The sequence below is a fragment of the Cornus florida genome, unplaced genomic scaffold, assembly GCF_030987335.1.
Source record: "Cornus florida cultivar Cherokee Brave unplaced genomic scaffold, ASM3098733v1 CherokeeBrave_3.0.0_Hap2_Chr10, whole genome shotgun sequence".
NCBI lineage: Eukaryota > Viridiplantae > Streptophyta > Magnoliopsida > Cornales > Cornaceae > Cornus > Cornus florida.
The window spans coordinates 27472451-27481853 of NW_026775580.1; the positions used below are offsets into that span (position 1 = coordinate 27472451).

Here is a 9403-nt window from a genome sequence, read left to right on the forward strand (position 1 = left end):
GTGGTTAATGGACTCCTCGCCATCCTTGCATAGACAACAGCGATTAACTATACAATTGCCCCTTTTTCTCAAATTATCAATTGTCAGAATCTTTACCCGCACAGCAGTCCAAACAAAGAAAGCCACCCTAGTTGAAGCCATAGACCGCCAAATAGTTTTCCACGAGAAGTCTCGATTAACAAAATTTGACAAACATAAGAACAAAGATCTAACTTCGAAACGATCATGAGAAGAGGGAACCCAACTTAAAACATCATTACCTCTGCCAACGCCCTCCTGTCGATACAGAAGATTCAAAAAAACACATACCTCGTCCATCTCCCAATCCTGAAAAGAGCGCCGAAAATGCACATCTCATATAATCCCGCTGCTATCAAGCCGATAGCAGTCGACTATGTAGGCGTGTTTATTAACGGCAATACTAATCTTGGAAAAGTACGAGAAAGTGACTGATCCCCACACCAGAGATCTTCCCAAAACCGAATGCAACGTCCGTCATGGAGTTTGAATCTGATATGAGCCGAAAAAACATCCCATCCTTTCCGAATAGCCTTCCACATCCCTACTCCTCCCGCTAGGGTAACCGGATGCGTAGACCAACCTCCAGCCTCTTCGCCAAACCGACAAGAGACTAGCCTGTGCCATGGTCGATCAAAACAATTACCTCTTCCTCAAATTGTCAATCGTCAAGATCTTACCCCATACAGCAGACCATACAAAGAATGTCACTCTAGTTGGAGCCATAGAATGCCAAATGGTCTTTCATGGAAAGTCAAGGCTATTAAAGTTAGATAGACATGAGAACAAGGATCGAACTTCGAAGTGACCATGGGAAGAAGGGATCCATGTCAGATCGTCACTACCTCTGCTAACTGCCTCCTGCCTCCTGCCAATACAACATATCCAAAAGAACACATACCTCGTTCATCTCCCAATCCTGAAAGGAACGCCGAAAGTGCACGTCCCACGTAATCCCACTACTATCAAGCCGATAACAGTTAGCTTCGTAGGCATGTCTATCAACTGCAATACTGTATAATCTGGGAAATGTACGAGATAATAGTTGGTCACCACACCAAAGATCTTCCCAAAAACGAACACAACTGCCATCACAAACTTTGAACCTGATGTGAGAAGAGAAGACATCCCAGCCCTTCCGAATGGATTTCCACACCCCGACTCCTCCCACAAGAGAAACCGGATGGGTAGACCAACAGCCACTCTCTTCCCCAAACCGACATAAGAAGGGCGATGTATTTCCCTCCCTTGTCTCCACAACCATTTACCCATGAGAGCTTGATTAAAGAGAACCAATCTCCTGATACCTAGACCACCCAACTTCACGGGCTTGCAAACTGACTCCCATCTGACAAGGTGATACTTAAACTCTTCGCCCCTCCTGCCCCAAAGGAAATCCCTTTGTATTTTTTCAATCCTATCAGCAACAAAGCATAGAATTTGGAACATAGATAAAAAAAAAAAAAATATGTTGAGGCTCGATAAAGTGCTCTTTATAAGAGTAACTTTCCCTCCCTTAGACAAATATTGCAAATATTGTTTCTCACATCCTGCCAATATCTTTGCATACCTGTCAATCACAGGGTCCCAACTCCCCACTCTCCTAGAGGAAACCCCTAGGGGCAAACTGAAATAAGGAATAGGAAAAGAGCTCACCCTACCCCCAAGGACTGCAGCTAAGGAGGAAATATCCTGAACTACCGGGACAAGCACGCTCTTAGCCGCGTTGACCTTCAGCCCAGAAACCGCTTGAAAACAGGCCAGGATGCACCTCAAATATCTAAGTTGAGACACATCAGCATCACAAAAAACCAAGGTGTCTTCCGCAAAAAGTAAATGAGAGATCTTTACCTGATGGACTAGATCTCTACCCGCCCTAAAGCCCTTTATAAGACTGAGATCCTCTGCCCTCCTCATAAGTCTGCTCAAGCCCTCTATAACAATTAGAAAAAGGAAAGACGACAAGGGATCTCCTTGTCTTAAACCCCGGGTACACCCAAATAAACCAGCAGAAGACCCGTTCACAAGAACAGAGAACTTGACAGACGAAAGACATGTCTATTTCCATTTCCTCCATCTACTTCCAAACCCCATTCTCTGTAGCAAATATAGCAGGAAATTCCAATTCACATGATCATAAGCTTTTTCAATGTCAAGTTTGCATAAGACTCCGGGAATACCACTTCGCAATCTAGAATCTACACATTCGCCTGTAATAAGAACTGAATCAAGAATTTGCCGTTCTCCGACAAAAGCATTCTGGGAATCCAAAATAATCCCATCCATGACATCCCTCATCCTAAGAGTAAGAACCTTAGCCATGAGCTTGTAAATACAACCTACTAGGCTAATTGGTCTAAAATCTTTAATGTCAGAAGCGTCACCCTTCTTAGGGATAAGGGCAATGAATAAGGCATTTAACGACTTCTCAAAGATGCCAGTAGAATGAAACTCTTGAAATGTACCCATCACCTCGTTTCTCACTACCGCCCAACTTTCTATCAGAAACCGCATAGTAAACCCATCAGGCCTCGGAGTTTTGTCCCCTTTACAACTTGATAAAGCATTTAGAACTTCGTCTTCAGTAAAAGGAATCTCAGCCCATCTCTATCCAGCTTGGAAATAGCCTCAAAATGGAGAACATCAAGTTTGGGTCTCCAAGCTAACGGCTTGGTATAAATCTTCTGATAAAAAGAAACGATCCCATTACGCATCTCTTCCTCCCTCTACAACTCTACACCATCCACCCGAATTCGTCCTATGTGATTACTCCTTCTGTGGGCATTAGTGAGTCTATGAAAAAATTGTGTTATGATCTCCCTCATTTAGCCAAAGAGCCTGAGATTTTTGTCGCCACGAGATCTCTTCCATACTAGCAATCTCAGCAAGAACTGCTTGACAGGAGGCTCTCCTAAAACGTAGTGACTCCACATCCCCGCCCGCCTCTTCAAGACGATCAATCTCAAAAAAATCAGCAAGGACTCTATTCTTCCTTCATTCAAGATTTCCGAATTCATCCTTATTCCACTTCTTAAGATCGAATTTGAGAGCCCTTAACTTCTTAGTTAACGTAAAGCTGGGCGAACCTGTAACCATTGCTCCCTACCACCAAGACCGAACTTTCCCTTGGAAATCCTCTACTCTCAGCCACATATTCTCAAGTCAAAATGGGGAACTTCGAGAACGCAAACCCCCACAATCCAAAACCAAAGGAACATGATCAGAGGTGACCCTTGCTAAAATCGCCTAAACAACATCCGGGAATTTCTCTTCCCACTCCCCCAGAAATAAAAAATTGATCCAGCCTTGATAAAGTGACTGGTCCCTGCCATTTGACCATGTATAGGTTGCACCTTCCATTGGTAAATCAAATGCTCATCAATAAAGTCAAAAAACTGATCCATATCTGAAGACCTCCTTCCCCCTGTAGACCTCTCTAACGGGGATCTAACAGAATTGAAATCCCCACCCAGGCACCAAGGAAGAGACCGCGGTCCTTGAACATGGCAAAGCTCCTCTTAAAAAATAGGTCGATCACTATCAACAACCAGTCCATAGACCCTAGAAAAAACCTATATGAAATTGTCTTCTTCCATCTTAAACACATAGGACACAGAAAATCTCCCCATCCATACGTCCATCCTAGACAGCCATCTACAATCCAACAAAACTAAAATTCTGCCCGAAGTACTTGTAGCATTTAAGACCTCCCATTCCACAAACCTTCCTCCCCACAAACTCCTAACCATCCCATCAGAAATAGATGCCAACTTGGTTTCTTGCAAACAAATAACCTGGGCTCCTCACTTCCTTAAAGCTACCTTTACCACCCTCCTTTTGTCCGAATCGTTGAGACCACGAACATTCCAAGTAATGATTCGTAGCTTTATTAAGAACTAGATAAGATTATCTCCCCTCCTCCCTTCCTTATACTCCTACTTCTAGTCCTTCCCCTCTCCCTCACCGCCCCTCTCTTCCCTTTATAATTGACATAAGAGATAAGATTCTTGACCTCCTGTTCCCCTTTCCAGGACGATAAAGGCCTCGTGTTCACAACCTCGTTAGTCACTGCAACCTCTCTTCCTTCCACTGTTGCATGAAAAATGGATAATGTCTGGTTGTTGTTACCCTCTGATGAGACACCCAATAGCTCACTAGTAACTCCTATATTTGCGACTACCCAATCCTTTCCCATATTAGCAGTCGTTCCAGAGCAACCAGGTCGCACAATAGCCAATGGTTCCTCCACTACCAAGTCATAATGATCAGTCTCCAAGGGACAAACTCATTAGAACAAACTTGTTGAATGGAAACCAGGTCATCAATCACCTCCTCTTCACTATCTCTTTCATTCACAGGCGGCTTTATCATCGTATTCGAATCTGTAGTATAGTCGCCCATTCCATTACTTAAGAATCTGATAGACTCATTCTCCTTTACGCTTGCAGGTGGCAAACAATTAAGGCCTTTCAAAGCTACACATAGGCAGAGCTCTTTGAGCAGAGCCAAAGCCAAATCATTAGACAGCTGAAAATGGAGATCGCACCCCACACATACCGTAACCCCCTCAGGCGAGTCCTTAACTGCACAATCAGCTGGGTCAGTATGCCCAGAGATAACAGGCCCGTAGGCAGCCTGTCCTTCAGCAATCAAACCGGGCTCAACTTCAGGTGCTGAAGGCACAATTGATAACACAGCTCTTCTCCGTTGCCGTCTTAACATCATTCCTCAACACCCCACAAGAAGTAGAAGAAGAAGGAGCAGTTTGAGAACTCCGAGGGTGAAAAGCAGAGGACATACTTGGGTCGTTAATAGAAGGAGTGCGAGTCCTTTTCTGTTTATCTTTTCTAGATCATCTATTACCATGGCTATGCCTATGAAAGTCCCGAGATGAAAAACTATAGAGTCTTCCCTTCGGCAATGCAGTGATGGGAAAAGACGCTTCTGATGTATCAACATAGCACTGAGTATGACAAAAAATCTTCTCATCTATGCTTACACCAGCCTCGTCTACGCTAAGTTTCATCCATCACCTCTTCTCCGGCGTGGTCCATAAGCTATTTGTAGAAGAGCCGTGAAGAAAACGACGCTGTGGATGTTCAATATTGCTGGGTTCTATAATAATAGATGGGTTGTGCTTGGTGTTTAGAAAAGAAACGGAAATCAGGTTATTGGGCCTCAAGTAACCTTTCTTTTTAAATCTGTAAACTCTTGTGGTCGATTACACAACTTATCTAAAAAGTCATCGTGGCTGGGCTTGGGCAAAGTCTGTGGGTTGGGCTTGTCATTTAGAAAGGAGATGGATAATTGGTTGCTAGGCCCCTACGTAACAGTCCTCTTAAAATCCTTAGTAGCCTGTGGCCCATGACGTACTAACAGCCCATTATCCATAGGCTTAGCAGGCCGAGAACTCAAATCAAGCCCAGACTTAAGGCCCATCAGAGACCATTGCTTGAGAGGCGCCTATGATGCCACGTACTCGTCCACGTGGTTGGTATCCATTAAGGCGATCATAACGAAGATTTGAAGGGCGTTATGCGTATATCTCATGGGTTTGCTTTCCCCACTCGCGATCGGCGCGTTGACAAACACTCGTCTCTGTCCTTGGGGGCCGAGATGGATCTGCAATTGTTGGCGACGTCCACCAATGTTCATTTCAACAGGCATGAGGTGGGAACCCTCACCAACACCATAATAGGACTTCAGAAGGATACAAGGTGAATTTTCCTCCATCAAGTTGACCTTAAAGGCCACTCGCTGGTCTTCAACGAAGACAAACTCCGGCATTGCACCTCCAGCAGAAACATAGAGAAGAACTCTCACCTCTCACCAAATCATCTGCCTCCACACCTCTGAATCCACTGCATAAGTCTCCTATGGCTTCGAACAGCTTCTGGCACTAGAGATGAAGGGGCAAGCCGTACATCATCACACTTCTTTTTCCTTTCTCGGTCTTTCACTGCAAAACATCCCACTGCAAAATACCAAATATCGATGTCTAAAATAGCGCCTCCCCATCTCTTCTTCCCTATATCCAGAACCCTTCGTGCCTCAACCTCCGATGGTAGCCTAAATAGAAAGAGGCCGTCAGGTAGGGATGAAACCGTTACCCCACACGAAACCTTCCAAGACGTCGTCGCCCTCGCCTCAATCCCCTCAATACACCCCCCATCTTGATCAAAAAGGCCAACCAAACAAAATTTCAGAACAGATTCTCGTTCCGTTATGCTTTGGTGATCAACCCTAAAAACCATGTCTTTGCCGATTGTACAGCTTTTGATCTCTTTATGGGGATTGAGGCGTGAAAGAGTCGCCACATTGAGATATGACCGTAGCATATCACGAATCGCCACATTGAGATAAATTGACTGTGTTCCTTTGAGGACATTTGATTAGAACGATGACCTGGCTGCCTGAATCGATAACACTTAATGGGGTTTGGCCGATTGTAAGGATTATTTTTGGGCGCGTTCCTACTTGTTACAGGTGGTGTTATGGTTTTTTTGAGCCGAGTACTGATTCTACCTGAATCAGGCACTGCTGTAACGGAAGGCTGAGGGTACATGGGTGGTTTTGTTTTTATCATTGCAGAGCACGTCGAATTAAAGTAATTTCTGGAGCCAGCCTATGTTTTCCCCTCAAAAAATGCTTATGCCCTCATCATTGCATTCGTGGCTTCTTCTACGGTGTAGATTATCTACATTGACACACTTTTCTTGAATGGCAAATTGGAACTCGTTCAGATAACGAGTAACCCGCTGCATCTCAGTTTCCATCAAATTGTTTTGGGACGTTAACTGAATAAATTCCTCCGTACAGGCCTGAACCGTTCTACTTTCTTGCTCAATCCTGATACTTCTGGAATAGGGTCTGTTCATAATCTAGTGGCAAGAATCTGCCCTTATCAAACGCTGCATCTTCTGCCTGGAGCGTACTGGTGTCTTCCGTTGCTGTTAGCAAGAAACCTAAAATTGTTCCCACCGCTCCTCCCTTGAGCCTATACGCCACCAGTTTCACTTTCTTATCTTCTTGGATATGCATATAATCAAAGAATCTCTCAACTTCTGCCAAGTAGTCCAAGATTTCTTCTATATTAAAGTGACCATTAAAACTGTGAAAGTCCATATTCATACGAAACTCTCTAGAATCACGATCTCCTTGATCTCGATATCTTCTTGCACTTCTATGTGCCCCAAGCACCTCTTCATCGTAGTCTTCTTCATCACTGAAGTTGTCCTTGTAGGTTGGTTGTCTACGTGGCGGGATGGGGTTGTGATTCTGAAAAACACAAACATGATCTTCGTCGACGTTACACAACATGTTATTATCGTGATTCTAATTCGGACCTAACACTAGCTCAGCAAGGGTTGCTTGTATATCTTGCAACACAATTTGCTTGTAATGCCTGCCCGGTTGTCTGTTGAAAGTCCTGAAATTCGGCCCTCGAAAGTGCCTCTCCTTACCGATCTACGTTGCCATCAGCCTAGGAAAAGACAAGACTCTAATACCAACTGACGTAAGCGGAAGCTATGAATGTTTACAAAGAACGATACAACTTTGAATCCACAATGTAAGAGACAAATTCAAAGAAATTTTGATATTGTATTGATAATTGAATGAATGATTCTGCTCTCTGCATTACATATATTTATAATGAAAGAAACACTAAATCATAAGGAAACTAGCTGCAACGGGAAACCTTATAACATAAGGAAACCTAATCTCGAAAGGAAACTAACACTCGAAAATTAGCCTAAAAATAAAGTTTCTCTAAAAATTCTAAAAAAAAAAATATTGTAAGAAACTTAATCAGTAAGGACTGCTAAATATAAAAATTGAGAGCAATCCAAGTTCATTTAGACAACGAACAAAAATCCTGAAATAATCAGCAGACCTCTTATACGACTGGAAATCCCGTTTTGAGGCCCCAAACGATGGAATTTGGCCGAGAAACGGCATACATCACAGCATGGCGGTGAGTCTTTCTCGTTGGGCCGTTTCCAGTCAAAAACTCTCATTTTGGGTAAAAAACAGACACTTTGGGATTAGGCTAAAAAATCTATCAGCGTTCCCATTTGGTCCTCTGGCGATTCAAATGGGCCATATGAGTTTCGACAATCAGTTCTACATCACCAAGGAACACAATGAGGAATTGTAAAATACATATTCAAGAATGAGCAACAAAGGTTTGAAATATTTTAGTTCATGAGTAATAGGCAATTAAGGTAATACTAATATATAGGTAGTAATTCTTTTGCTCTCCACCGTGGGTTCTAGGTTTGAAGTTTACTTGATCAGGATACCTAGCCTTCTTGCTAATCTAGAGATGCCCGTCCAATCCTTCTTGCTTCTCATTTTTCAAGCTACTTTCTTTACGTCTTCCTTTGTTCTTTATGGCTTCATTTCTAAAAAAGATATGGACAATGTTTATTCATAGATGCTTTATTTATACTCTCTCTCATTTTACTCCTACTGTTTGTGAAATTTGTGAACGGTGCTTCAAATTAATATATCATTTTGAGTAGTTTAGAGTTGAATTAAAGAACTCTGTCTATTTGTATTACTAATGCTTCGTTTGTTCTTTGCATGACACTTTTTCTTTTTCCTTTTTCTTGTTAAGGATGTCTATGGTAGCGACTTATGCACTATACCAACTATTCTTAATTTTTAACATTTTAAAATTTTATTCTATTTTCAGGGTTCTTGAAGAGGAGGATGATACATGCAGAACACTTGATATTTATATCATACATTTTTTTTTTTTTTTACCTGAGAGAGAGAGAGAGCACAGACACACACACACCATATTTTTGGATAATTTCACCATAGTTCACATTTTCTTTGAACTTGTTGGGGGATGGATTTATTTATATCATTTTCAAATATAGTTTTTGGATGGACATCATGCTAACCCTTGTTAGCAGGGCTTCAATGCTTTAAAATGTGAACATTTGTAAAATGGAAATTGATGTGCAGCATCTTGTGGACATTCTATTTGCATTTTGAATAAGTAGTTTTTTTAATACTTTTCCCAGCCGTAATTATTGCTAGTGATTCCTCATTAACATTGCTTCTGGTAAAAACAAGATTTGTGTGAAATCCTTTATAGTAGGGAGATTTTATATAGAACTCAGTGATTGCACTATTTGAGCAATTTTGTGGCTTCTTAATGGCTGGACTGAGCCCAGTACTTGATACTAATGAGCTGTGAGCTTGGGTTCATACGAATAGATTTTTGCTTGAGCCTTGGGCCGGCTTGCTCCTGGAACTTATAGTATTGGTATTCAATTTCGAAAAGGTCGTTTTCCTGTTTTTGGTTCTCATTTTCATTCTGCAATATCCATACATATCCTCCATTTATTAGGAATTATCCCTATCTTTATTT

At 42.2% G+C, this 9403-nt stretch overlaps 1 protein-coding gene across 9 annotated transcripts in view; it reads left to right on the forward strand.

Moving 5' to 3' along the window:
- Positions 1-9059, forward strand: part of LOC132276505 (uncharacterized) — a 32531-nt gene extending 23472 nt beyond the window's left edge. For all 9 annotated transcript variants that reach the window (XM_059777956.1, XM_059777953.1, XM_059777959.1 and 6 more), the window contains one exon: positions 8717-9059. The gene's annotated coding sequence lies outside the window, so the exon portion shown is untranslated. The remainder of the gene's footprint in view (positions 1-8716) is intronic.
- The last annotated feature ends 344 nt before the right edge of the window (positions 9060-9403 follow it).